Source organism: Stenella coeruleoalba, assembly GCF_951394435.1.
Source record: "Stenella coeruleoalba genome assembly, chromosome: 1".
Taxonomy (NCBI): domain Eukaryota; kingdom Metazoa; phylum Chordata; class Mammalia; order Artiodactyla; family Delphinidae; genus Stenella; species Stenella coeruleoalba.
The window spans coordinates 84,628,575-84,656,481 of record NC_137169.1 but is presented as its reverse complement, the minus strand read 5'-3'; the positions used below and the strand labels follow the sequence as shown (position 1 = coordinate 84,656,481).

The 27,907-nt window shown below is 39.1% G+C and overlaps 1 pseudogene across 1 annotated transcript; it reads left to right on the top strand.

The window, feature by feature from the left end:
- The first annotated feature begins 18,298 nt into the window (after positions 1 to 18,298).
- On the top strand, positions 18,299 to 19,713 carry LOC307187022 (eukaryotic translation initiation factor 2 subunit 3-like; annotated as a pseudogene). The gene has a single exon. The product of its transcript is annotated as a eukaryotic translation initiation factor 2 subunit 3-like (transcript).
- Positions 19,714 to 27,907: the final 8,194 nt, after the last annotated feature.

Below are 27,907 nucleotides of genomic sequence, written 5' to 3'. Positions count from 1 at the left end.
CTTTTACACTTAACATTTATAAAACAATGATGTTGATGGAGGGAGAATGAAAACCCCTGTCAATATTTTTCTGAGACTAAACAATAACAAAGTGCCTTCAGGATTCATTTTAATGAGAAAAACTAGGGTGGCTCATGGAAGTCGTGAGACAGGCAGTGTACACTAGGAAATTAATTATTGCTTGGCAGCCAGGCAAATGGACGCGGCTTATGGTGGCATTGCAGAAAATAAATATTCTTTTAATCAGCAATGCTGGCTTATTTCCTCAACGGTAACATCAAACTTTAAATGCATGAAGTCACATATTTTTAAGAAAGGATTTCAAAACAAAAGGCTCGCTTGGCTTTTCTGAATACGGTTTTCAGGTTACTGTTTGCACAAGGTTTTCTTCAAGTAAGGTACAGCTGATCCCTGAGTCTTGTCCACACTCAGAGAACAGGGCTATGATTACCAACAGCATTTTCTCTAAGCCCGACTCTGATCTGTGCTGGAGGAGACGTTGACTTTCATGATGGTTTTATGGATCGACGGTTCAGGTGGTTCTCTAGATAGTTCTGCTGGGTTCCTGGGCCATGTTTGCAAGTCAAAGCTGCGTCTCCTCCCCTAGGTGGAATTTCTCAGCCCAAAGGTTCACTTCTTAGCTGTCTCCAGCGCATGGCAGCTGACGGGGCAGCGCTACTAATGAAACCGAGTCTTCTAAGCAGCAGGCGATAAGAGACGCTGGGATTTTAACAGCGTAATGAATTAATTCACAAACTCACTGAGCACAAATGATAACTTTGGTACAATTTCCAGTTACAATTAGGAGGCGATTGCATTGTTTTACGGGATAAAGGTATTAGTTTTGATTCTTGTAATGTAATGTGTACCATACTGGTATCTTTGAGGAAAAGCCGGGCTCTGGATGTGTGAATTTGCCCGTGACCAACTCCTAAACTGGATGCAAATTAAAATGAGTGATCTCTGTGATAGCGAAGTGTGCTGTAGCATAGCTTCTGTACCCAGATCCCTAACAGGGGGCTGGCAGAGGCTCAGAATTTCATTTTGCCCGAACTTTTAACCAAAAGCAGCATAACCAACCCTTCTCCAAGTGTATCCCAAATTTTTATTATATTTTGAGTGAATTCAGGCTGAACATACAATCTTCATTTTGTACTTCAACCTTGTAACTATTTCAGTGACTCCCTTCAAAATCGACAGATTTGAGACAACTTCTAACTCCTGAGTTCATTATGGAAAGGGAATCATCCATATTTTCCCTATTGTTTCTGGTGTTTCCCCCTAGAATGTTTCTAGTAGAAAAAAGAAAACTTTAAATCTCAGAGACAATTCTCAGAAAAACAAGTTCTCCTTTTCTCAGGGTTTGATTGGCATTATCAATAGTATTTTCAAAAAAGGAAATTGTGAGTTTGCACGTTAACAAATGAGTATGTATGCTAATGTCTATTTCAGAATTATTTTCTTTGAATTTTCTCTTTCAGATTGTTAAACTACTAAAGATAATCGATAAAATCTATTGTTTGTACCTGTAGAATGCTCGGATAAGTACTAGGTATACATGCTAATTAAAAAATATCAGTTGATGATACTAGAGGTGATAGATATAATGATAAAATTTTCTTTCAGATGACTGACTTACATGGAAATGATATATTCATTCAATACAATGAATATGCAATGTGATTTAATAAATATTCATTGGACACCTGTGCTAAGCCCTAGAGATATTAAGATGAGAAAGCTTCAGTATTGGTTACTTACCATGGTAGATTGTATTGTTCTCAAATATTCACTCCCCTTCCCGTAAGGGGATTAGACCTCCCCAGGTGGGGAGGTATGTACCTCATAGCATGTCCCATGGGAGGGGAATATACTTCTCTATCCCTTGGCTGTGTGACTGACTAGCCAATATTGGGTGCTTGAGTGGACACCATGCATGCTACACCTGAGAGGAAGGTTTAAGAAGCGTCGTATTTTTCTGTCGTCACCCTTGCCCTTTTCTCTTTGCTGTGAGAATGGCACGTCTCAACAAAGAGCTTCTCCTAACTTGAAACGTAACCCTAACCCTAATCTGAGTCCTGGAATGAGAAGACTGAACAAAGCCACAACAGCTGACCTGCAGCTGCCAACATGTAACATGTTTGTTGTTGTAAGTCACTGAGATTTTGGAAGTTCTTTATTCACCACAGTGAAACAAGCTGAAACACGTTTCATGGAGTTCAACTACAGTAACTTAATTCTAAGGCATGAAAAGTTCGCATTGTCTGCTTAGCAATTCAGGACCAAAAGCAGAGACTAATTCTAGCCCAAGAACCCTGCAAACTGTAGTTATGTGTAACAGTCTTAATCTGTGGGCAGATTACATCTGGGTTAATCTGGCCAAGTTTGCCTACTGTTAAATTTCAGTACAATGATTGTGCCGCTTTCCTCATTGAGTTTAGGTCAACGAAAGAGATAACTCTGTCATAATTTAATTGTCCTAGATGTACTGACCTGGTCCAAGTCAATTGGTAGTTCAAGGTCAAAGCTTCCATGTTTATCCAGTGGAATGAGAATGAAGGCTTTTTCAGGACAATTAACATGTCAAGGTTATCCATCCCTGATATGCTGTTGCCTCTCAGTATGTGTTAGAGATCAACAAACACTTGTAACTATTTTTCTTCTCCTTGGACCTAGGTTAACGTGGGTAGAGAGAATTCTTATCGAACCTACAGTAAGAGAAGACATTGTGTTTGTTGGGAGCAAGAAAGCAAGGGTGAGAGGGAGTGAGAGCAAGAGAGAAAGAGAGAGAGAACTAAGGGTTTCACTAAGGATCTTGCCTATGTACCTGCACGTACCAGCTACCAAGTGAAAATCTCATGATATTAAGAAAAAAAACACACACAAAAAACCCCCCAAGATCATTTAACGTTTATTTTTGTTGATTCTTTTCAGGATATATTTTCCTACATATCCTTTGCCAACTGCCTTTCTTTAGAAAGTGCCAGGACCCACGCTGTGGTGGGCATCATCGTGCTGCCCCGTGTTCGGTTCTCCTCCCCTCCCGCAACTCATGCACATTCTATTCCCACCCCCTTGCAGCTGGGTGGCTCATGTAATTGGTTCCAGCCCCAGGACCCGAACAGAGTGATGGTCGTCAGTCACAGGCTGGGGCTTGGCTCCCTGGCTCTCTCTTCTCTGCCACGGTCATCCTGGGAGACACATGCTGAGAGGCCAGTGCCACCAGATGGCATCTGAACAGATCCTTGACTCACTGCTTGGACCTGCAAGGGAATTTTGTGAGCAAGAAATAAGGTTATATAATTTATTCGTTAGTACAGCATACTCTGGGCCAACATACGTTTTCTGAACACTTCTCATTCTTTGCCTTGGAACTAGATTTTAATATTCCGAAGTCAGACCTTCCTCCCTCTTTTCCTCTCTATCTTCCTTTCTTATTTCCTACATTCCAAAACTATTTATAGAACATTAACCCTATGCCAGGATCTGTACTGGAATTATGATGATAAACAGTTGAGGCATAGATCCTGTCTTGTGGAATTAGAGGGGAGTGAGAATTTTTTTGTTCCTTTACCTGTACCAGGCACTCTGCCAAGCTATCTCATTTAATCCGCATAACCACACTACAAGCTAGAAACTATTACTATGCCTAATCTATTGATAAAGAAACTGACCTTCAGAGAAGTCAGTCACAGGGCCCAAATCAGACAGTGAAGGGCTGAGTTGGGCTACAACCTTGAGCTGCTGGTTGCCAAAGCCTTGGTGTTGAAATATGGGACTATCGCAAGGGATAACTTTTGCTTCTCTAGAGAGTTTGGTGCACACTCGTTATCATTATTACTACATAGATCTGTCCGAAGTAGAGATTTCTCCCCTCTTTGGGCAAGAGTATATGCTTTGATGTTTTGATCATAATGAAAAGGGTGTCAAGAGACTGAAAGAGTCAGAGCTCCGCCTCCCTCCCTGTCTGGCTGAACAATGCCAGATATTATGATATTGCCCTCAGTGCATTTATCCCTGTGCTGAAAGCAGGAGTCCTCATCCGAGTGGATGGCCTCAGGACCCACTGCTGGTGTAGCTTGTGAGGTGATGTGCGTGGACACAAAGGGGGTCCTCTCACAGTCTATTCAGGCCCCTGTGAGGACAACTGGGCAATACTGCCAACAAAGGAAGGGGCAGTAAGAATCCCCTTCCCTGGGGAAGATCTGTGGACCAGTGACAACAGCTAATCACAGCTTTAAAAACATACTATTTGGAACAAAAGGGAGAGTTTTCCTTCAATTTATTTATTGTTTTGTTTTCCCAAAGGAGCTAGCAGGATTTTGAAAGAAATCAAGTTTAAGTAAGGATCTGTGAGGTCACTGCCTCTGCCTCACTGCTGACAGATAGCTTATCTTGTTGGAAGAGGCAAAGAAACTTTGGCATCTTGCTTAAGAACACTTGACACTAAGAAGTGTCTGTTAATCTCATTTGCTTCCCCTGAGCAGTGGCACCAGAGGTGGTCCGGCCCCTCTCAGGTATGCAGGATGCCCGAGCTGCTGAGAGCTGGTTTCTCAAAGTGTGGGCGGTTGAGAACACACATGGGACACACCTGGAGTCGTTATTACAGAGGCAGGTGCCAAGTCCCACTGCAGACCCACTGAATCCGAAGCTCAGAGGGGGGATGGAACTCTGAGCACTGCTGCAAGTGCCCAGGGATTGTCCCACGTGCACCAACGCTGGACAACAGTGGGCTGGAGCTCACAGCTGCCTCTGGGCTGGTGCTGACGCAGGCCTTGCTGGCATTTAGCCTTTTATTCCTGTCCCCTCCTCCCACCATTTTTAATAGCCTTATGGAGCTCCGAACAATAACTTCTCTATTAAAGATGACCCACTCAGGATGGAATAAATGCTTTCTTTTTAGGGCAGATTACAAAAATACAACCTTCGAGAAACCTCAGCTTGCTCTATTGCTCTGCGTTATGCGTTTTGGAATAAAATTTCTCTCCTTGAGAGAAATTTCACTTTCACCCTGAAAAAGCTTCCTTTAAACATTAAAAAAATAAGAGCTGCTGCTTTGTGCCTCAGTAGTACCTCCCGCAGCGCCTCTGCGGACACCCAAAAGCCCACTAGAGGAAAGTGAAATTGGGGCCCATTTTACCCACCCTTCATTGCCGTTGTATTACCATGGTTCCTTTTTTCAGGTTTCCTTTCCCCGCATCATCTTTATTCTTTCTTTCAATCACCTTCCTACACTCTCTTTCTACATTTATTTTAAGCAAATATTTAGGTTTGGGGGCTGAAAGTCTACTCAGACCATTTGCAGTGAACCTCATGACACAGAAGGATCAGTAAGAAGGAGGAAGTGGGGAAAGCAAGGCTCTCCCTGGTGAATCTGAGGAAGACTGGATTTGCCAGAAGAAATGTAACGATCGGAACTCACATTCCTGTGGGACGCTCGGCAAGAAAACATCATCTCAAATGTGTAGCGCGTGACTTACCCAACGTTACAGGAAGAAGAAAGCGCGAAGAACCCCAAAACCCAGCACCCTCTTACATAGCAGCGAGCTATGTAGGCTTTGAATTATTTGATTGAACAGCATTAAGTGCTTTCCTGTTGGAAAATGAGGAACTTATTAATTATTTTAAGTTTGAAGTAATTAAGCCAGGCGCCGTCAGGCTGACACAGTTTTCTCAGCAGGCATCCGGATTCTTCTAGCACAGGGAAAGCCTTTTCTAGTCCTATATGCTGATCTAGAGGTGAGCCAGTTGGTAAATATGTGACACCTTTTAATTATACCCCGTTGCAAGCTGGAGCTTGTCTTGTGAACTATTTGATCATTTGTGGCTCTCTCATGAAAGAGAAGCTATTGATGAATCTCCCTAGGAAAAGGGTGGGGATAAGAATGGAGGAGTGTCTGGGTACATGGAAAGGAGGAAAAGCAACACTGTACTAGGGGCTTTAAGAGATTATTTCAGGGCCTGCCGATGACCCTCTAGCATACATACTGGAGAGGTTGTTGTCTCAGTTGGCAGATCACGCTACTATATGTAAAATAGATAACTAATAAGGACCTACTGTATAGCACAGGGAACTTTACTCAATACTCTGTAATGGCCTATATGGGAAAAGAATCTAAAAAAGAGTGGATATACGTATATGTATAGCTGATTCACTTTGCTGTACGCCGGAAACTAATACAACGTTGTGAATCGACTATAGTCCAATTAAAAAAAAAAAAAAAAAGAATGCTGATAGTGCTGAGTAAATAGGTTTTGTAGCTGGTCCAGTCAGGCCTGGGTGGTAGGAAAGACTGAAAAACATTTTCTCTTCACCTTCTCTCTAGGCTTTTCCCATAAGCTTTATTGGCCACCAGCTGCCCAGCAAGATTCCAGGCACATGGTGGAGAGCTTTTGAGCTCACATTTGCTCCAAAGAAGAATAGGAAAATGGAAGATGGAAAAAACGGGCCGAGAAGGAAAGGTTGGCAGTGGTAGAGATAGACACTTGCGTACCTGCAAAAGTTTTCCAAGTTCTTTTTTTTTTAAGGCTAAAGTTGAAAGGCTTCCTTTCATAGCAATATGCTTCCAACCCTTCCTTGCATTATTTTGCTAACAGTCTGAACAAATTGGTCTTTGACGGTCCTACCCAGTGCCTCCCAACACTGGCATCTCCGTATCCAACACCAAGTTCAAACCAGTGCCTGCCTGTCCATCAGCCTTCTGTGTAACAGAGCACGTTTGTAGCCTAGGGTTGCAATATGTTGCCCATTTATCTCCTGTCCTCCAAGGTTCAGGAAATTTTATTTTCTGGCCTCAAACCTTATTTGTTCTTACTCTGCACCTTCTGCTGGATAACTGGCTGATTTAATAATGACATTTGTACTAATGTGTTGATCCAGTCACTCATTTGTTTAATCACCATTAATTGACTGTGTACTTTATACCACTGAGGAAACTGCACAAGACAAACACTGTCCTTCCCTCCTGGAACTTATCAATTCGTGTGAGAGAAATCCTTCCTGGTTCCCATGTGTAGAGAGCTTGAGTCTCCATCCTCAAATTCATGAGGGAGAGAAATATTATGTTAAGTTTTTTTCATATTTTAATGCTCCTCTCTCTCTTTTTATCATTGAAGTATAGTCGATGTATAATATTATATACATCGTGTACAATATAGTGATACTGTACACAATATAGTGACAGGTGTACAATATAGTGATTCACAATTTTTCAAGGTTATACTCCATTTAGAGTTATTATAAAATATTTGCTATATTCTCCCTGTTGTACAATATATATTGTAGCTTATTTCATACATAATAGTTTGTACATCTTAATCCTCTACCCCTCTATTTCCCCTCCCCCCTTCCTTCTCCTCACTGATAACCACTGGTTCGTTCTCTAGATCTGTGAGTCTGCTTCTTTTCTGTTCTATTCCCTAGTTTGTTGTATTTTTTAGATTCCATGAATAAATAATCTCATACGTATTTGCCTTTCTCTGTCTGACTTATTTCTCTTAGCATAATGCCCTCCAAGTCCATCCATGTTGCTGCAAATGGCAAAATTTCATCCTTTTTTATGGTTGAGTAGCATTAAGTTTTTAAAAAAGCCATTTAAGTTCAAATTCAAGCCTCTGTATTGCTGGAAAATTCGGTCTATTATAAGTGAATTTTTTCTAATGGTCTATACCGTTTCTACACAGAGAGAGGAACTTAGACAGGCCACCCTGCATTCCCTGCGATCCAGAGCTTTCTCTACAGAATGGAGCCCCCGTAATAGCTAGTATGGTGGGAAGATGGGGAGAGCACAACCGTGGAAGCGAGAGACTCAAGTTCTTGCCACCATTTGGTTGGGAACAGAGGGCGGGGGGCGGGGGGGAAGAGGGTACAAAGGCAACCTCAGCAGTGAGCAGGTGAGGCGTACAGTGAGGGCCTATAATGGGGTGACTGCAGGCTGGGGGGGCACCATTGGGGGCACCGACGTAGAACCTCTAAGTTCAGTGTCTGTGAAGATTGGGGTGCACTAGCCCTGAAGTCTTATAAACAGGGCCAGGGCAAGGGAGTGGGGCTTCCTGAGAACACTTTCTGAGGGAACTTACAGGGGACCCTGAGGGCTGAGGAGCTCAGCTCAGAGGCAGGGCAGGAATGGGGTGCAGGAGGAGGGCATCCAGAGGAGAGACAGGGGCTGAGAGGCCCTGGGAGCCCTGTTCTTTCACAGGTTGGGTCCTCCGAGGCTCAGAGGCTAGCAGGGCAGGCTGAGGAGGGAAGCAGCCAGCTGGCAGGGGTCTGAGGATGGGGGAGGCCGCTGCTGGAGGACCGGTACTTTACAATCGGTGCTCCAAAGACATACACCAAGAAAGTTGCGCGCACACATGCACACACACAGGGTCTCTTGGAACCCCCCATGCCCATCCTTTTCCTCAATGGGGACATGTAGCAAACAGCCTTACCCAATTCCCAGGAAAAGAGTCCCAGCTGCAGCTCTGGCCTGGTCATGCATGTCATTTAAGCACATACCCTGTCCTCTACTCAGGCACAGCTTGAAGGCCACTGTCCAGGTTGTTCAACTCCTGCCTTTCTCCCAGGTGCTTTAATGCCTGCCCTTAGTCCCCTGGGCTGCCCAGCCCCGCCCACTGGAGAAAGCAGGAGTTGGGGGAGTGAAAAAAACGCAGAGAAGGGGATGGTCATGGTCCTCAGCAAGGCACTTGGGTAGGGCTGGCGGAGGCATGACTGAAGTGGGGAGAAGAGCGGTGCAGCCTCTGCGGAGGCCCCACCTCCTTGGGCCGGTCAGTCCTCAGCCCCTGGCCCGGCAGCTTCCTTCTAGGCCCAGCAGGGCCTCCTTCCTTTTCAAACCATCAGCGAGATGAAGACATGCTGGTACTGGAGCAAAGGAGAGGAGGCAGCACCTGGTAAAGGCCGAGAAGCAGAGGCAGAGGCCCAAGTGTGTGACGCAGAGCAGGTTAGAGTGCCTGAAAGAGCAGCAAGGGGCTGATGAAGCAGCAAGAAGTTGAAGATCATGGAACTGAGCCACAAAAGGATAGTAATTGAATGACAATCCCAGAATTCTTAACCGAAGGCACGAATCACGAACTGCCAAACAGCTCTGCAGTGTCCGATCCGTTATCAGTGACTACTACATCATTTTCATTTCTGCGTTATGTACAGAACAAAGAACACTCACTACCACTGAAGTAGAAAGTCCTGCATTGTTCAATGCAGCAACGTTTTGTATATAAAATAAATGCAGCCATCATATTTAGAATCAAAATTTGCGAACGCCACAACTCTGGTGTCATAGCTCTATTTCAGCTGAAGCAAAGTACCCTTATATTTTGGAAGGCAATATTAACAAACAACATTTTTCGAATGGCAAAACTTAGTTACCTTTTCTTTGTTACTTTTCACAAAGAGTTTAAGACACTTTTTTAAATTAAGCATACTTTCACAGAGTAATTTGCTTAAACTAGATGCATATAAAAAAGTTACACATGCTTTTTATTCTGCCTAAAGTACAAATACAACTGCCAATGTATATTTTGAATGGAACCCTATTTTATAATGTTAGCATGCTGAATGTGTTTTATGAATGATCATTAATACAGCATTTAGGTCAATATTTCAACTCAAACCCACCAAACTCTTTGGTCAAAAATTTAATACTCATAACCAAACCAGCAGTGTTCAGAGTTGGGCTATACATATAAGCATTTTTATGGTTAAGTTTCCTAAGTGAGTGTAAAAGTTTTAACAGAAAGTGAAATATTGTGCAGCTTTATGGAAGTTTAAAGCCTATTTGCAAGCATTGCTGCCTGTTGGAAGAATTTGTATGTACAGGAAATACATAGAAATATTGTGGATAGAGACAGTTTATGTCTCATTGTGGTAAACCTTTGCTTTACAGATTTGAAGGTACAGACTTTTACAAGCAAGTTCACAAAGTCATGTTTGATTATAAACATCAAGCAAATAATTTTCCATTTGGTATGTTTTATGATGATTCCTAATTTTGTAGCAGTGCCTGTAAAAGAAACACCTCTTGCAACGTTAAAATTAAAAAAAATTTAATCCATCATGGGTTTGCTTTCTTGACCCTGTGGAGATGCCCACAGCTATTGGGCATCGTAGGTGAATTTGACTTTGGTTGGGCTCTGCCAAAAACTAATGAACTGAAAGAAGAGATAGCCTCTTGCCCTATACACTTGCCTTTCCATTAGGACATCCTATGTTATGATTACAATTTTTTTGAATTCTATTTTAAAAATTACTTATTACATAAAACAAAGATGCAATGTATGTAAAATATTAAAAGGAAGCTACGCTAAAAAGAAACTTAGAATAATGACTTTTCTTATATACACATATATTTTGGAAAATGTGAAGATGCCAAACACAGAACTTTATGAACAAAGCCAGTCACCAAATAACAAGTTTATTTTAATGTAGTACTTTTGGAATCAGTTTAGTACCGAATAAACAGTGTATGTGTATAATAATATGTAAATTGAACAATTAGCACAGGGAATCCTAGTATTAAGGAAACTTCAAAAGGCCAAAATGTTAACTAATGCCTTGTCAAAGAAAATTTGTTCCTCTCAAAACTTTTTTTATGGTGTGTGTGTGTGTGTGTGTGTGTCTATGTTTGTCTTCAATAAAGAGCAGAAATAGAACTAGACAAAAAAATATGTTCTTATATGTTGAATTTTACGCAATTCACATGTTGATATCCTGCCTTTTCCTAGGGTAAAAACAGATTCTTCCCAGAAACCTCTCGCACAAACATACTGATCATCCAAAGTTAAGGATGTTTGAGAATCTATCTGGTAAAGATGGAAATTTAAACAATAGTACATGAAAATACATTAGGTGTTGCTTCATATAATAAAATGCACTCATTTTCTCTGAAAAGGAGAAGGAATCTGAACTTTTTTTAAATTATAAATTTCATAGTTGTAAAATGGGTGTATTTTGTCACGCATTTTACAGAAAGTGCTCTCAGGAGCCAGAGGGAAAGGGATTTTATAAGATTCCAAGTTCCATGGAGATGCTCTTTGGGCAACAGTCTGAAGTGATACCATGAAGATGGCTCTCATCTCATCCCCCTGATCTCTTCTTCAATCACATGGTTTATTGTGCATCTACTACATGCCAGCCCTGTGAGGTGCCTGATTTATAGGGCAGAAATTTGCTAAAATAAGTGGTGGAAGGTGGCGAATGACTCAGATAGATACAAGTGTAAGATGACTGTTTACTATGATGTTGCAGAGATGTAGGAGGAATAAAATTAAGAAGGTGTGATGAAGCCTGTAAGGGGCATTCTAAAATGCCTAAAATGGTCAGACTCCCTCCACCCCACCCCATATAAGCCTTGCAATGGAAGAACCGCTGGCAAGTGTGAGTAAAAGACAAACAAGATCAGAGTTGTGTTGAGGAAGACAGCTCTACTGGAATGAACTGAGGCAAGAATTCCTGTGGGAGAATACAGTAAGCCCAGAGGAGGAACTCAAGTCGGTTCTGAAAGCCTCAAGAGAGAAATTCTTGGGTTCTACCCAAATCAGAGTCCATAAATTGATGTCCATTCTGCTTCTGCCGCAGACTAGCCTGTGCTTATGGAATTTGCACACTTAAGAAAATATATCTCAACTCATGGCAGGAAGAGGCCGCTTTCTCTGAAGGAAAAAAATCATGCTGCATGAAACCAAGATGCTGAATAGGGCATACATTAAACTCTATAGAAAATCCTATATGAATTTCAAAGATATTTATTTACTGTATTATCTGTGTAAAACATCATACTGGGTATTTTTCTTTGTTGTTTATCTCTATTTGGGGTCCGTATTTCCTTTTAACAAACTAAATTACTAGAACATAAGCAGTGTAGAAGGGGTAGAAAAAGTCAATTTGTAGGAGAAGCCGTTTTCTCTTAAATCTGAATTTTGTGCACTGTAGAACATTGGTAACTAGTAATCTATATCTCATTCAACAAGTTAAGTCCCAATTTCTCTGGAAACTATTAATGCGGATTTATAGACCCTTCAAGATAGATCCACCCCAACCTTAAAAATGCCCTTAAATCCAGGCATGTATTGGTCATCCCACAGGGGCAACATTTACAACATTTCCACACTTTTCACTAACAAGGTAGCATCCTAGCATATTTTATATTTTCAAACTGTTAGAAATAAACTGACATTTGGGTCAGCATTGTTTGTTGAGAACTGACCTAGGCACCCATCAAGTTCAGTACAATCGCCTTTGCTCGAAAAGTGGACAGGATAGCCGTGAATACTGTGAAGCTAACTTCGGTTTACATTTTGAAAGTCTTTTGAAGGCGCTGTTGTCTGAAGAGCAACATCTCTTTCCGTTTTTGTCTCAGGGAGGCTGTCACTGAGTGTACTACCTGCTTTTCTGTGGGTGGATGCATTCGTGTCTTTCATAAGGACTCCACGTTCCTATCACTGAACTGTGTGTTTCTGTCTCAGCCAGAGAGCTCAAGGACAGCTTTGAATTGGGTGCATCATGTAATAGACTAAAAATCAAGAACAACAACAAAAAGACCTTTGTAATTTCAACTAGGAGAAAATAGGCATTTGCAAAGAAATTAAATGTTTGGTTTAGCTTGGCCCCTAGGGGATAGTAATGTTCATTTTCATTTAGAATTTGTAGACTTTGCTTAAATGAGGGGCAGAACCAAATGACCCTGGAGACTAAATTACCTCTTAGCTTTGGAAATGGAGTTTACCTCGAGCCAGAATTGAGATGAATTTGTGGTGAGTTGACGGAAAATCTGGAAACATTTGCTCACTTGGTACCAGGAGTACAGATAGGCAGAGGAGGCAAATTCAGATTATCCCCCATTCCTAGTAAATTCAGAAAAAAATCATTATTTAATTAGCATGAGTTCAATGCAAGCGTTTGCTATTCCTTTGATGCCTAAAATTAAAGAACAATTTCCTTTTCTTTTATAAACAAGAGCAATGTTAAACAAACAAACAGGTGTGTCCACCTAGGAACACCAAGGCAGGCAGAAGAGAAAGGGCACCATTTGGCCCTGTGTGCAACAGCTGTGCACAAGCTCTGTGTTGCCTGCCGTCTTTCACCCCAATGGAAATGATTCCGTTTGCTTGCGATTATAGACTCCTATTGATTTCCAATTTTCACCAGGCATGTTCAAGTCTCTTGGGCTCTGGGCGCTTGTAGATTCTTATCAGTCTTGCAGTGAGGAAACAATGTGGTAATGTAATTGGCACCAGTGCAGCAATATGAGATTCCTATTCTACTTTCAATTTTGTCCTTTATTGCAGTATCTTAATTATATATCTTGCCATATATATTTAGAATTACATACGTACATAAAATTCTATTGGTTACGATTCCTTGGAAAACCCTGTATATACACACACGTATTTAGCACCAATGGACTCAGTGAATTCTCAAAGAGCAGACTATATTTTAATAGTAGCCTGTGCTTATCTATGGAATCCCCCCAAATCAACATAGTATTCTGAATAGATTGGGTTGTATCATCTTACTCTTTTAGCTTGCTTTGACTTCCATCTCTAGAGTAATAATGGATTCACAATTACACTGCAGCTGCTGTCTCAAGAGCTACTTATATGGGGGAATCTGCATTCAGCAAGTGTTTATTTTATGTAGTGGAGTGCCACCCAAACAGTTCTGAGCTCTTACCAAAAAGTCATCCAGAAAGCACACTTCACAAACTCTAGTGGGTAACATGCAATTACTTTCTTTTTATCATAAAATATCCGAGTAATGCTTTTATTTGATCTAGGGAAAGGACTTTCTACCAATTCTAATTTTTCCTGCAGGATGTGTGTTCGTGTTCTAAATCTTAACTTACCAGTACAGATTGTGAGGTTTGATGAGTGTTAAACTGTAGAGCCATAATAAAAGTCAAAGTGATTTGTCAAAATTTGGAGGAAGTGTAAATGGCTACGTTTCAATTTGTGTCTGCAAAGAGTAGGTAGTAGTAATTGCTTTAGCGCGATGATCAGGATGAAAGACAGTAAAAAAAAAAAAATCTTAATTTCTTCTTTATGAGATTGTTACAGAGTCAGTGCTTTGAGTGGCACCTCCCCACGCGATCGCTGGTGTATTGTGCTGAAGCTTCACTAGAGAAAGTGCGTGCTTTCATCCGGCCTCTGCAGGGCACGTGCTCTGTTACGTGAAGAGCATGACAAATCTGTATAGTTTCCAATCTCTTCGTCTATTTTCATTTCTACAATCTTAGAGGAAAAAAGCTCTGACAAAAATAAATGTAGCTGTATTGTAATCTTCATGTAGTCTTGTGGTTAAAGAAAGAAAAGTAAATATTAAAAAACCTCTGTGTTTTAGTTGGGAACACAAATAAAATGATTTATTTGCTTCTGCATATACCCTTTATTTTTACTTTCTGATCATTCTACTGAGACTGGATTTCACTAGAGTCCCCACGGTAATGGGGCCTGGTGACTAATCCACTGAGCCATACAAACCCCATCTGCTTACTCATTTTGACATTTTAATAATATCCCATTTGGACCTTTGTTCAATTTTGCTTTGTGTGCTACATCTTTGTTTTAACATTATATCTGAAATAATTTACTATAATGAATACTATCAAAGCTCCCTAATTAAAACACACGGAAAGTTTTTTGTTTGTTTGTTTTTTTGGTATGTCAACTATATATACTTTCCATGGGAAATGTACCCACTAAAATTTGTCATATGGACCATCAAATTGTCCTCTTAATTATTGTTCATTGTGTATTTTACTTGGAATAAAGGAAAAATATGTCATTAAAAAAGCAACATCAGGGCTTCCCTGGTGGTGCAGTGGTTGAGAGTCCGCCTGCCGATGCAGGGGACACGGGTTCGTGCCCCGGTGCAGGAAGATCCCACATGCCGCGGAGTGGCTGGGCCCGTGAGCCATGGCCGCTGAGCCTCGCCTGTGCTCCGCAACGGGCGAGGCCACAGCAGTGAGAGGCCCGCGTACCGCAAAAATATAGAAAAGCAACATCCTATTTATTTCCGTCTTACTCAGAAATTCCTGTATGGAGTGTTTTTCTCTGTAAATACCATAATAGATTATTCTAATGGTACAGCAGAGTACAGAGTAGGATAGCTTCAGACAACATTGCTGATGACAGAAGTAATGTTAAATGCTGACTTGTTTTGTTTTATAAATATGTGATTTCTTCAAATGAAGATTGATTATGACCTAGTATTTACATACATAAATCATACATATTGTGACAGACTTGTAACATGCTGTATGTGTTGCCCTCCGGGAGCTTGATTGTATCCAGCATATGCCACAGTCAAAAGCTTATTAATTATTATTGATTAATTCATATACTCCCTTTCACTCATACCAAAATATTGAGGAATATTATAGAAGGAAGAAGGAAGACTTAAACACGCATTAGAAGATCCCCCAAATATTTACTCAAGTCTTCATAGGACACTAAACACACAAAAATCCTATAATTTAACCTAGATTTTGTAGCAGGCACAGATGGTAAAGCAAGTGATAAATCATTTGCAGGATGTTAAGCTGCAAACAGAAAGTTAAGCATGATCCAGACTGTAAAGCAATGTAGGAGTCCAAGTGTGAAAAGATTTAAATAATAGAACAGTAACACGCAACACATTTTCTCTCTTTTCCAAGTAATCTCAGTAGCATTAGAATTTACCAGTGGCTGCTGCTCTAATAAAATAAGTATATTTATAGAGTGCTCTTCAGAAGGTAATACCATTTTACACACATTATATCTCATTTAATCTTCTTGAAAACACTGAGATCAGTATAGAAGTTCAGAGAGGTTAAGTGGGTTGTGCAATATTACACAGACAGTAAGTAGTGGAGCAGAGTCTCAATGCAAGCTTGTGACCCCAAACTTAGTGCTCTAAGTTTCATCACCATGGAACGCTGGGAAACACCACGTGCTGTGCCTTCATCCCAGGGCTGATTCATTCATTTCAGCCATCTTTTACAATGTATATTAACAGCCATGGTGTTAATGACCATCTAGTGATCTGTCAGTCACTTAGAGAGTAAATAAATATATTTACTCTGCCAAATTCATTGGTTCTGCCACATATTAATAATCTATACAGGAAAAATGAGGTAGAGAGTTGAGATACTAATCAGACATCATAATAACTGAAAAGATGGCTCACCTGTACTATGGAGAGGTAATGCTGTAGAGAGAAAAGGACGCAGGCATTAGAGTTGCAAAAGTCCAGGTTATTACCATGAATTTTCCATATATGAGCACAATTTGAGCAAATTAATTAATTTCTATAAGTTTTAGCCACCTTAAAAACAGTCTCTTTAAAGGGTTAAAAATATGTAGAGTTACTGTCACATAATGGGCACTCCATAAGAGTTATCATTACCATGAGTATAATTTAGATAGTGTATCTAAGCACCACGTTGACTTCAACTAGGAACTTCCAGGGGACATAATTTTAAGAATTAAATAAAGAATAAAACCACTGGTATCAGTTTGCTAAATATTTAAAATACTTGAAGACTGGTTATTAATCACATTGTTTTCTAGTTAATATGGGTAAACATTTATGATTCATATCTAAAATTATACTTAAAGGAGAAGGAAATTTACTAAGAATTTAAAGGTCAGGAGTAAAATACGATCAGTGCCACAGAATTATATCATTTCATGATATCTGAGTACAAAAAGATGTGATGGCTTTTATTTCTGGAAAAGTGGGGAGATCAATTTATATTTGACATTATCAGCCCATCAATGATAAATAAAATCTAAAAAATTAAAAAGCATCAGTGGGTACCCAAATATCTAAAAGGTGCCAACTCATAATACTGAAAAATCCTAACACAATATCATGGAACAGGAGAACTCAAATAAGCAAAGAACGGAAAAACAGCTATTAGAACCATAAGAGCTGCTTTATTTGTATATATTTAATTTTGAAATTTAAGGATGGCCAATTGATAGCAAAACATCCTACTATGATGAAAGTTTTAGTTCCCTCAAGAGAAGACTCCAGATGGCAACTAATGATAAATCATTCATCTTTGTGACTATATTTTCACCAGATGTTTTTAATGGTATAACTTCTGAATGAGTTATACTCTATCTGGGTTGAATTTTGTGCACCAAATTGTGAGTATGTAAGCCGAGACAAATTGGGCTCCACAGTTTGAATCTAATATGTAAAGATTGACTGGGCCAGTAGGTGATAATCCCTAGCTAAATTCTTCATTAACCTTTTTCATATAATAGAGGCAACCAATTGGCAATTTAAATTAGATGAAAAAATCCAAGATATGAGGGAATATGAGATATTGTTTGCTATTAGATAAGAAAAGAAAGAGAAAGAAGTCTATGAATAAAACCCAATGGGAAAAGTTCAGAGAGACCAGATGTCTGTCTGACCTCAACAATAACAGCAAAGACAGTATCCTCAGAGAGCACAGGAAAAGAACAAATGAAAAAGATGAAAAAGACAAAGAACTAGAAATGTAACTCTGGAATCATAACAGGAGAAATTATCCAGAGTTTCATCAGTTTATCTGTTCCAATGTAGAAAATTCATCAGGCAAATGGACTGGTAGAGATAAGAGAAATACTCCTAAATTCCAAAGATGATTTAAGTTTAACCAAATTTTGAAAAAAATTGTTGTGAGTACAGCTGAAAGCTTCAATAAAAGAACCAACAGAATGTTTCTCCTTTGCAAAGATGGTCATAAACTAAAAAGAGATTTGAAGAGTATTCAAGTCAACACAAGTCTAGACTGTCAATAACCCCCAGATCCCAAAAGACGATTTCCAGTCTGCCATACAAGAAGCTTGGAAGTTACCATTTCATCCTAATAACAAGTAAAAGCTAAACATAATGAAAAATCAACTCTTCTTAGATCCATAAGAGAAGTGAAGTCGCAGGGCAAACTGCCGTCCCCCTCCAATTGAGAGACTGAAAGGCAAGCACATAGAATCAGAACTTACCAACACAGAAACTCACGAGCAGCAACCTCACGGGAACTAGTACCATCAGGGTAGGGAAACCTAAAATGTAATCAATGAATTGCTGAAGGCTCAGTGTGGACAACTTCTGAGAGTTAAAAACTCCAGGATGATTCAGTCATAAGGGGGTCCCCGCACTTTTGTGAGTTTTACCTTTACAAGCTTGACCTTTTGTGAGTTTTACCTTTAGAAGTTCTCACAGTGAATATCGAAGAAAAATCTCCTTGTGCTTCTGGCAGGAGGAGGGGTAAAGGAACCATCCTGAGATATGTCAGAGCATTCTGTTCTTCATAACAAGATCTGTCCTTAGATGGCGGGGGGCGAGGCTGGTGTGACTCTGGGGCAGCAACATCTTTCTCACCAAGATCTCACCACACTGGATGTTACCAGGTTGACTCAACTCTCGCATGAAGTTATCAGCAGACAAGCCACAATTAATATAGGTACACTTGGTCACATTGCCCATGGAAAATCTACCTTTGTGAAAGCTATTTCTGGAATTCACACTGTCAGGTTCAAAAACGAACTAGAAAGAAATATTATGATCAAGCTTGGATAGGCTAATGTCAAGATTTACAAACTTAATGAGGCAAACTGTCTTAGCCAGAATGTTACAGATCTTATGGAAGTAGTATACCTGATGAGTTTCCTATAGACATTCCATGGACCAAAGGGAACTTCAGACTAGTCAGACATGTTTTCTTTGTTGACTGTCCTGGCCATGATATTTTGATGGCTACTGTGCTGAATGGTGCAGCAGTGATGGTTGCAGCTCTTCGGTTAATAGCTGGTAATGAATCCTGTCCTCAACCTCAGACTTCTGAACACCTGGCTGCCATAGAAATTATGAAGCTGAAACATATTTTGATTCTGCAGAATGAAATTGATTTGGTAAAAGAAAGTCAGGCTAAAGAACAGTATGAACAGATCCTTGCATTTGTACAAGGTACAGTAGCAAGAGGAGCTCCTATTATTCCAATTTCTGCTCATCTGAAATATAATACTGAAGTTGTCTGTGAGTATATCATTAAGAAAATTCCAGTACCTCTAAGAGACTTTACTTCAGAACCCCAACTTACTGTTATTAGGTCCTTTGATGTCACCAAACCTGGCTGTGAGTTTGATGACCTTAAAGGTGGTGTGGCTAGTAGTAGTATTTTAAAAGGAGTATTAAAGGTGGGCCAGGAGATAGAAGTCAGACCTGGTATTGTTTCCAAAGATAGCAAAGGAAAACTCGTGTAAACCAATCTTTTCCAAAATTGTATTACTTTTGAGGAACAAAATGATCTTCAGTATGCTGCTCCAGGGGGTCTTATTGGAGTTGGAAGAAAAATTCACCCCACTTTGTGCTGGGCTGACAGAATGGTGGGGCACGTACTTGGTGTAGTTGGAGCTTTACCAGAGATCTTCACAGAATTGGAAATTTCCTATTTCCTACTTAGACGACTTCTTGGTGTACACATGGAAGGAGACAAAAAAGCAGCAAAGGGTCAAAAGCTATCTAAGAATGAAGTGCTTATGGTGAACACAGGATCCCTTTCAACAGGAGGAAGAGTTGGGGCAGTCAAGGCTGATTTGGGTAAAATCGTTCTCACCAATCCTGTGTGCACAGAAGTGGGAGAAAAAATAGCCCTTGGCCAGAGAGTTGAGAAACACTGGTGTTTAATTGGTTGGGGTCAGATAAGAAGAGGAGTAACAATCAAGTCACCAGCAGATGATGACTGAAGATTATCAGTTAAATAATACATTTGGATGAAGTCAGAATTTCTTTTAACAACCTAGGTGTAAAATTTCAAAGCAATACTGGGGATACAGCTCATTGCCTTAGTAGAAGCTATAAGGTTGTTTTCATTTTCTTCTGATGAAAATTAGCCTCTACTACTAAAATAAAAAATGTCTATAATAAATGTCAGAATTGGCACATTGATGGATTTAATCCACATTTTATCAGTAATTGATCATTAAACAGTGTCACATTTGTGCATCAATTCAGGTTTGAAATGAAACTGCTATTACAACTAGACTTTGCTATAGCATACATACCACTGAACCTGTTTGAAATAAAGTTTTTCTCTTATTTTTTCAAGAAAAAAAAAAGAAAAAATATTTAACCAGAGCCTAACCTGCTGGGGTTTTATTAGTGCCTAACTGAAATGGGAAAAGGAAAATACACAACTCCAGCCTTTTTTAGCCATCCTGTCTCACTTGAGAAGTGGAAGGAGGAGGAGAACTGAAAAATATGCAAGCAGAGAGATAGTTTAAGAAAAAAAGCCAAAAATGAATGCTACAGGTAAAAAATAATGTAACAGATGTGAATAATGCTTTTGATAGGTTTACTAGTAGACTGGACATGACTGAGGATAGACTCTTTGAGCTTGAAGCTATCTCAGTAAAAACTTCCAAAACTGAAAAGCAAAGATGAAAAAAAAAGACTGAAAAAAATCAGAACAGAATAACCAAGAACTCTGGGACGACTACAAAAGATGTAACATAGGCATAATGGGAATTCCAAAAGAAAGAAAGAAAAAAACAGAAGAAACATTTGAAACAATAATAGCTGAGAAGTACCCTAGATTAATGTCAGACAACAAACCACAGATCCAGGAAGCTCAGAGAACACCAAGCAGAAAAATTACCAGAAATACTACACCTGGGCAAAACATTTTCCAATGACAGAAAAATCAAAGGTAAAGAAAAAGTCCTTAAAGAAGACAGATGGGGGACAAAAACCTTACCTGTAGAGGAGAAAAGATAAGAATTACATCTAACTTATCCTCAGAAACCACACAAGCAAAGAGTGTGGAGTGAAATATTTAAAGTGTTGAGAAAAGACACCACCAACCTAAGATTCTGTACCCTGCAAAATTACCCTACAAAAGTGAAGGAGCAATAAAGCCTTTCTCAGACAAACAATCCTCAGATGCCTAGGTTAATTTGTCACATAGCAAGGTCAAATAATTGAAACATGAGTAGGGAAGTAATGTCCTAAAAGAGTCTAAGAAGATGAAAGATGGATAATCTTAGCCCAGTTTCTCAAAATATTAGCTGCATTGGCAATACTTCAAAGTATAGTAAAATCTTAATTGAGCAATAGGTTCAGTTAACAAAAGTCACCTATCAACTTTTATAAGAAGAAAGTAACTTTCAAGCAAATAAGCTCTTATAGGAATATATACGTACTTATATATAGAATCTGATTTCAGTATGCATTTGGACCAATCAGCTTGTTCTACTTTATCTTGGGGTAGGCAGCCCCAGAGTGTCAAGTTCCAATGCTTATCTCTTATTTGATTGTTTGAAAGTCAGAATATATTTTTCAATAGCATCAGTATGATAAATGATAGCTTGTATATCAAGCCCACAAAAGACCAGGACAGATTTGATATGCTATACATTTATAGTAAAAAGAAAATTACAGAGTTGCAATACCAATAGTTAAAATATAAATTAAGTAAAGGCAATATTCATTATCTATGAGTTGCCATGTTAACACACTTGTCCCTTTTAGGAGTTTCCACCAATGTCCAAAGTCCTTCTAATATCCTAGAAGTCAACAACACTTTGAAAGTTTAGTCGTATTTATTATGGCAGAATACTAGTTTCAGATCAAATTTATGAGACAGCAGGATTGCATATTTCATGAGATGTGAATTCTCTTTATAGTACAATGGTGTCTATTCAATATCAAATATGCAGTCTATTTGTACCATTTTAGTATTTTAAAATTCTATGAAATCTTATTTTGGTACTTTTGCTTTATAGGAAGATTATTGTTCATATTTATAATTTATATGATTGTAAGTCCTTCATTAAGAATACGGCATCCAAATCACAACATTATTCCAAAGCCTCTTTATAACTCAGTTTCCAGAAATGCATTGTGGCAAATAAAATAAAATAAAATAAGAAGGAAGTTCCATGTAGTTAATTTGGAGTTTAAAGAGATAGTTGACCAGGGAGCTGTTGATATACTTAAAGAGGTTTTTTTTTTTTTTGAAGTACTCTTTAGAGTTCTTGATATGTTATTGTACATATGGATCTATAAAAAGGAGGCTATAATAGTCATCATTTCCAAGAATAAATTGACTCCAGAACATCCCCTCACTTTATTTTTCATGAAAACACTTTGGAAAATTATCATTTTGAAACAGAAGGAAGAAAGATAGATATTATAAAAGACTATGGAGGAAGAAAAGATTACTTAGGGAGGAAGGAATGAATTGTGAAAGACTAGTTGGTTTTAGGGAACAGAAAAGACAGAGTCAGTTGAGGCAGGATGGCTTTAGAGTTAGGCCTGGGTTTGAAACTCACTTCTAGCCCTTTCTAGGTGTGTAAACTTTATCAGGTTACATAATTTTTCCAGGCCTCAGTTTCCTCATCTACAAAACAGAGAAATAACAATAATAACAACCTTACAGGATATTTTTGAAGACTAAAGTTTAAATAATTGGAAACCAAAAAACAAGAGTCTTGATCTGGGGTTGAATTATTTGGAATGTTTATTAATGAGGAGCTAGGAGAAGCAAAAGAAGCCCAGCATATATCTTGGGTAAACACAGTGGGTCTCCCGTGAAAGTAAGGTCTGCAGTAGTGGGGAGGAGAGAGCAAAGACAGTACCATCTGTTAGATAGACAGATCCTCCTGAAAAACACAGGAAAAACGTTGGACTATCTATGTATATTGCTATGGGCTGTTTAATATTTAACAGCTGGCTTTCTAGAAAAAAAGCATCCTAATTTATTGTATTTGTCAAATTTCGTGGTGTGAACAGTCCCATCATAGCCGCATTCAAAGTACCAACGTGATGTCACTGAATGCATACCTGGGAAGAGATGTTAAGAGATGTTAAGAATTCAATCTTGAGAGCAGAAGTCAGCTCCAGCATACCACTGTGTGTGTGTGTGTGTGTGTGTGTGTGTGTGTGTGTGTGTGTGTGTATCATACATATGTGACCTTAAATACATGGAAGTACTGATAAAATGGTATAAATTATAGGACTAAAATATAAATAAAATTAAGCACTGTTGCTGCTTTGAAGTCATTTGCTGAAAGTGGTGACTTTGAGCTTTGAATTATGTGGACGCCTGAGCTTGGGCAATAGCAGAATAAGCCTTAGGCTCATACAAGGTGGGGAGTCTAATTAAAGAGCATATCTACATAAAGGGACTCTAAGAGCTAGATCTTCACTGTAATCAGAAGTAATTCCACCTTCCTCCAGCCTCTGGGGACTGAATGGAAATATGTTATCCAACTAATCAGATCAGGAGAAAAAAAAAATTGCTTCTGAGAAGTTTTAACCACTAGCTAGCTCTCAAATGTATTGGTAGCCCACACAAGTGGTTCTGTAAATCTAAACACTCTGTAAGTCTAACGTACCCTTACAAATGTCACACCAAAAATGCTGATTATTTCTGGGGGAGTGCACCTTCATCCCAGAAACAATTTTGAAAGAAAAATGAGCATTTTACAAAAAAACATTAAGTTCAGAAGGAAATATGGCACTGTGCATGAAACCCATGGAAAAAGCATAATGCAGAAACAGGTCCCCACAGACTTCAAATATTAGAATAGAAAACTAATATGGTTATTATGTTTAAGGAAGTAAAAGACAGGGACTTCTCTGGTGGTGCAGTGGTCAAGGGCCAATGCAGGGGACAGAGGTTCGAGCCCTGGTCCGGGAAGATCACACATGCCATGGAGCAACTAAGAAGCCTGTGCACTACAACTGCTGAGCCCGCGTGGCGCACCACAATGAAGAGTAGCCCCCACTCGTCACAACTAGAGAAAGCCTGCACGCAGCAATGAAGACCCAATGCAGCCAAAAATAAATAAATAAAAATAAATTTATTTAAAAAAAAAAAGAAGTAAAAGACAAATTTAAAGAAATGTTCTGGGAAACAGAAAACAAGGAATTACCAACCACATTTTAAAATCAATCAAATAGAATTTATAAAATTAAAAAAAAATATTATAAATGGCTGCATATTATAGTTTAACATGTATAAAAATTCACTAGGTTGCATGTCAAAACAGTTTCCTGGACCCTACTCTCATAGATTCTGACTTAGTTGGTTTGAAGTCAGGTCCAAGAACTGCCATATCTAACAAGCTCCCAGGTGATATCAGTGCTGCTTCTCTGAAAACTACACTTTGAGTAACACTGCAGTGAATACAAACACCCAGTGGATGCATTTGATAGCAGCTTGTATTAGCTAAAGAGAGAATTAATAAGTTGGAATGTAGATCAGAAGAAATATCCAGACTGCATCCAGGAAATATAAACAGATGGAAAACATAAAAGAAAGATAAAGAATCATGGAGAATAGAATGTGAGAAAAATAAAATGTAACAGAGGCCATATCTGAAGAGAATAATGATAGATTTTTCAGAAGTGTTGAAAGATACAATTCACAAATTCAAGGAGTCAAATAAATCTCAAGTAAGATAAATTTTAAAATAAATAAATAAAAAAGGAAAGGGAACAAGTTTTGTCCTTCAGCCAGCAAAGTGATTGGTTGGCTCCCTTGCTTGTGAGGGCTGTAAATGAAAAGAGACAAAGTGCAGCAACATGGGGACACTTCTCAGGAGCTGGTCCAGGATTCCTCCAGTTGCAGCTTTGCACCATGAGACAGTTCAAGAATCTCAGAGAACTGGGGTATTGCTTTTCCTCTGATCTTAGCTAGAAACAGGGAAAGGAACTGTGTGTTCCTTCAATTTGTTCTACAAAATCTGGGGTTGGAGACTGTATCTTGTTTATAAAAGATGTTGTGAGAGGATATTCATTTGTCTCTGGAATCACACTTGAACCTGGTAGGAGAGTGTTATTCATTTTCCGAAAGGGCCTATGTTGTGTATGATCAGAATTTGGTGAAGTCATAATTTAGGGGAGCTGCCTAGATATTTTCTTCCTTCTGTGAACTTGTTCCAGGTCTAGACTGGACAGCATGGATTGGCATTCAAAGGCACTGAAGGAAGATCTGTCTCAAATTTGCTGTATGTTAAAAGGCTACCTCATCTAAAGGAAAGTGAATTGCTTTATTTCATAGACATTTTCAATAATAAGTAACAAAACAGAAGGGTTTTCTGTTAACCCTCACAAGGTGGGAAAATTACATTAATAGAAAATTCCATTCTCTGAGGCACTCCTGTTAGCCTAGATTTTCACTATAATTTGCCTGAGTATTTATCTATTTATCATCAAAGGACTAGAAAGTTGTGTTAGTTATAAATAAATGGAAGCAACTGAAAACTCCCAGAGAAAATTATCTCCTCATCCCCTATTAATTTTAGTAAATTAATTTTATATCAGAATAAAATCTATTTTGGAGATCTCATAGGATAATAAAAATATTACTTAACTGGATTAGTATAACTCATTGAAAAGTATCAGTCTGTCAATCTTTTGTTAAATAAAGATTTATTGGTGTTGGAGACTAACTATTTGCTGGATAGAGTTGACCTTTGAACAACAGGGGTTTGAACTGTGTGGGCCCACTTATATGTGGATTTTTTTCAATATACATAATATAGTACTATACAATCCACAGTTGGTTGTATCCTGGAGGTGGAACCACAGACAACAGAAGGCCAACCATAAAGTTATACGAAGATTTTCAAATATGTGGAGGGTGGACACCACTAACCTCCACGTGTTTCAAGGGTCAACTGTGGGAAGTGCTGGGGATATAAAGAAGAGAGTAGATTTCTGCATCTACTGTGCACAGTTATAACTGTGCTGTTAGAACGGATCCCAGACTACTTCTTCTGCCATCATCAACTATAAAACTGACAGAATATATGAGGCAACTATTTCCAGGCATTGAATAACAGCAGGCACAACACTGTAATCCTGGAGGACAAAGGAAATAAGAGATGAAACTCACCATTGTCCAGACAATTTTCTGATAATGGTGCAGAGAGCTGGTATCTGAGAAAATTGTGGTGGCAAGTCACTGAGCTAAAGAGTTTGAGATCAAAGTTTGAGTCAACTGAAGTGGCTGGATTACGCAGAATGAGTATCAAAGTTAGGGAAATAAGCAGAATGGAGGCTCCAGAATTCTCTGTGTGGTGTCCCCCATGAATTTGTGGCTGAGGATTGGGCTATAGATGTGTAGGGTGAAACTACTTAACAACTTAAGATTCATTTAGAGAGTAGAGCAGGGACACTAGGTGACGGGCATCTGTGGGAAGAACAGTGTCAGGGAACATTGAAATTCTGGCCCGCCAGAGTGGAAAAATCATCTTAACACCTTGATAACACTTTCACATGATGTTGAGACACAGGAAAGGCCAGACCTTAGGGCTAAGGGCCACAACCTAAAGTAAGGCCCACCCTAAACCCTCCCTAACAAAGCCTAAAGATTAAATCCAACAGATCTGCATAGAAGACAGAGTTTGGATATTGATACATTTGGGAAACACATTAAATTTTGCATGGATCTCGATAACAGAACATAAAACCCAATCACTCCAGTACACAGGGATCAGCCAGCAATTGAACTGTCTGGTGACACAAGAATTTATACTCATTCTAAGAAGATGACAGAAGACAGTCTCTGCAATGTATTAGCAACAATGTCCAGTATTCAATAAAGAAATGAGTAGACATACAAAGAAATAGGAAATTATGATTCATATTCGAGAAGCAATGCAGTGGATAGAAAGTAACCCTGAGATATGCCAGTTATTGGGCATATAAGACAAGGATTTAAAGGTAAACAATCCAAGTTCCTGCTCTCAAAGTCATTATCATTTGGCAAGGGAAGCAGATATGTAAAGAAAACAGTGAAGTGTGAGATGAGCAATACTAAAATTTTGTGGTTGGTAGTATAGTTCCAGCACAAAAAAAGTAATGATCGAATCTTTGCGATGGATTCAAAGAGTTCACAAAGCATCTGAAATGGGTCTTAAAGGTTAAGTAGAAGCTTGCAAGGCTGTGGAGGAGGAATAAGTGCAGTACCGACTGAAGAACAGAAGAAAAGTATGTGAAGGCATGCTGGCTTGAGACAGCGGCCCTGCAAGCACAGCAGTGGTTAAGAACATGGTATAAGAAGAAGAAGAATACCTACTTCTCGGAGTTGTTGTGAAGATGAGATGGCAAGAACTTAATAACGTTAGTTATTATCTTGGGAAGTTGCTTAGTGAGTTTTGGAAGAAGCTATGTACATCAGTATGGCTGTAGTACACATATAGGAAGAAAAGACTTAAAGCCTACTATGGGGCCAAAGCTAAATGAAATAGAAGATGTGAAGGTTCCAGCAGTGTTAGTGCTCAATTAGCTCAGGGCAAATCAGCTTTTATGGGTTCACTCTGGAGAGGCAAAGCCAGAACAAAAAATGAATCAAGTGCATTGTATGAGGCCCACAGGAATGACTATGGGCAGAGGGCAGTTATACTTTTCCCAATGCAGTAATGTCGATTCTTCTCTACGTGAAAGGCTAATAGACAAAATCGGGGTCACTATCCAAAGAGCTTAGCGTTCAAAGAGATAGTTGCAAATAGCAGTTGCAGATGAGAAATAAGGTCAACACGAGTAAAATTGCCAATTAGCTCAATATAAACCAGATTAAATGTACCCTTGAGGATATAAACTGGATGCTACATTAAGAAATATAAGTATGATCAGGAAAATAATGACTGATGAAAATTGAAGTGCAAGTGTTACCAAATTCCCCTGGTGGGTGAAATAGCAAATGTATCCTCCTTTCTCCTAGAAAAAGTTTTTAGATAATTTCCTAAAGTGACACTTTGGTATGAAGATTTTTATTTAGTTGCTTTAATGCTTAAGCCACAGAACTTGACTAACAGTAACATAACATTCAATTACAAGTGTTCCTATTCCAAACATATACTCACCTCTCCCTATCCATCAAACCTTGACTGAATGCCAGGGCACGGCATCATGTCCTGAGACATTTGA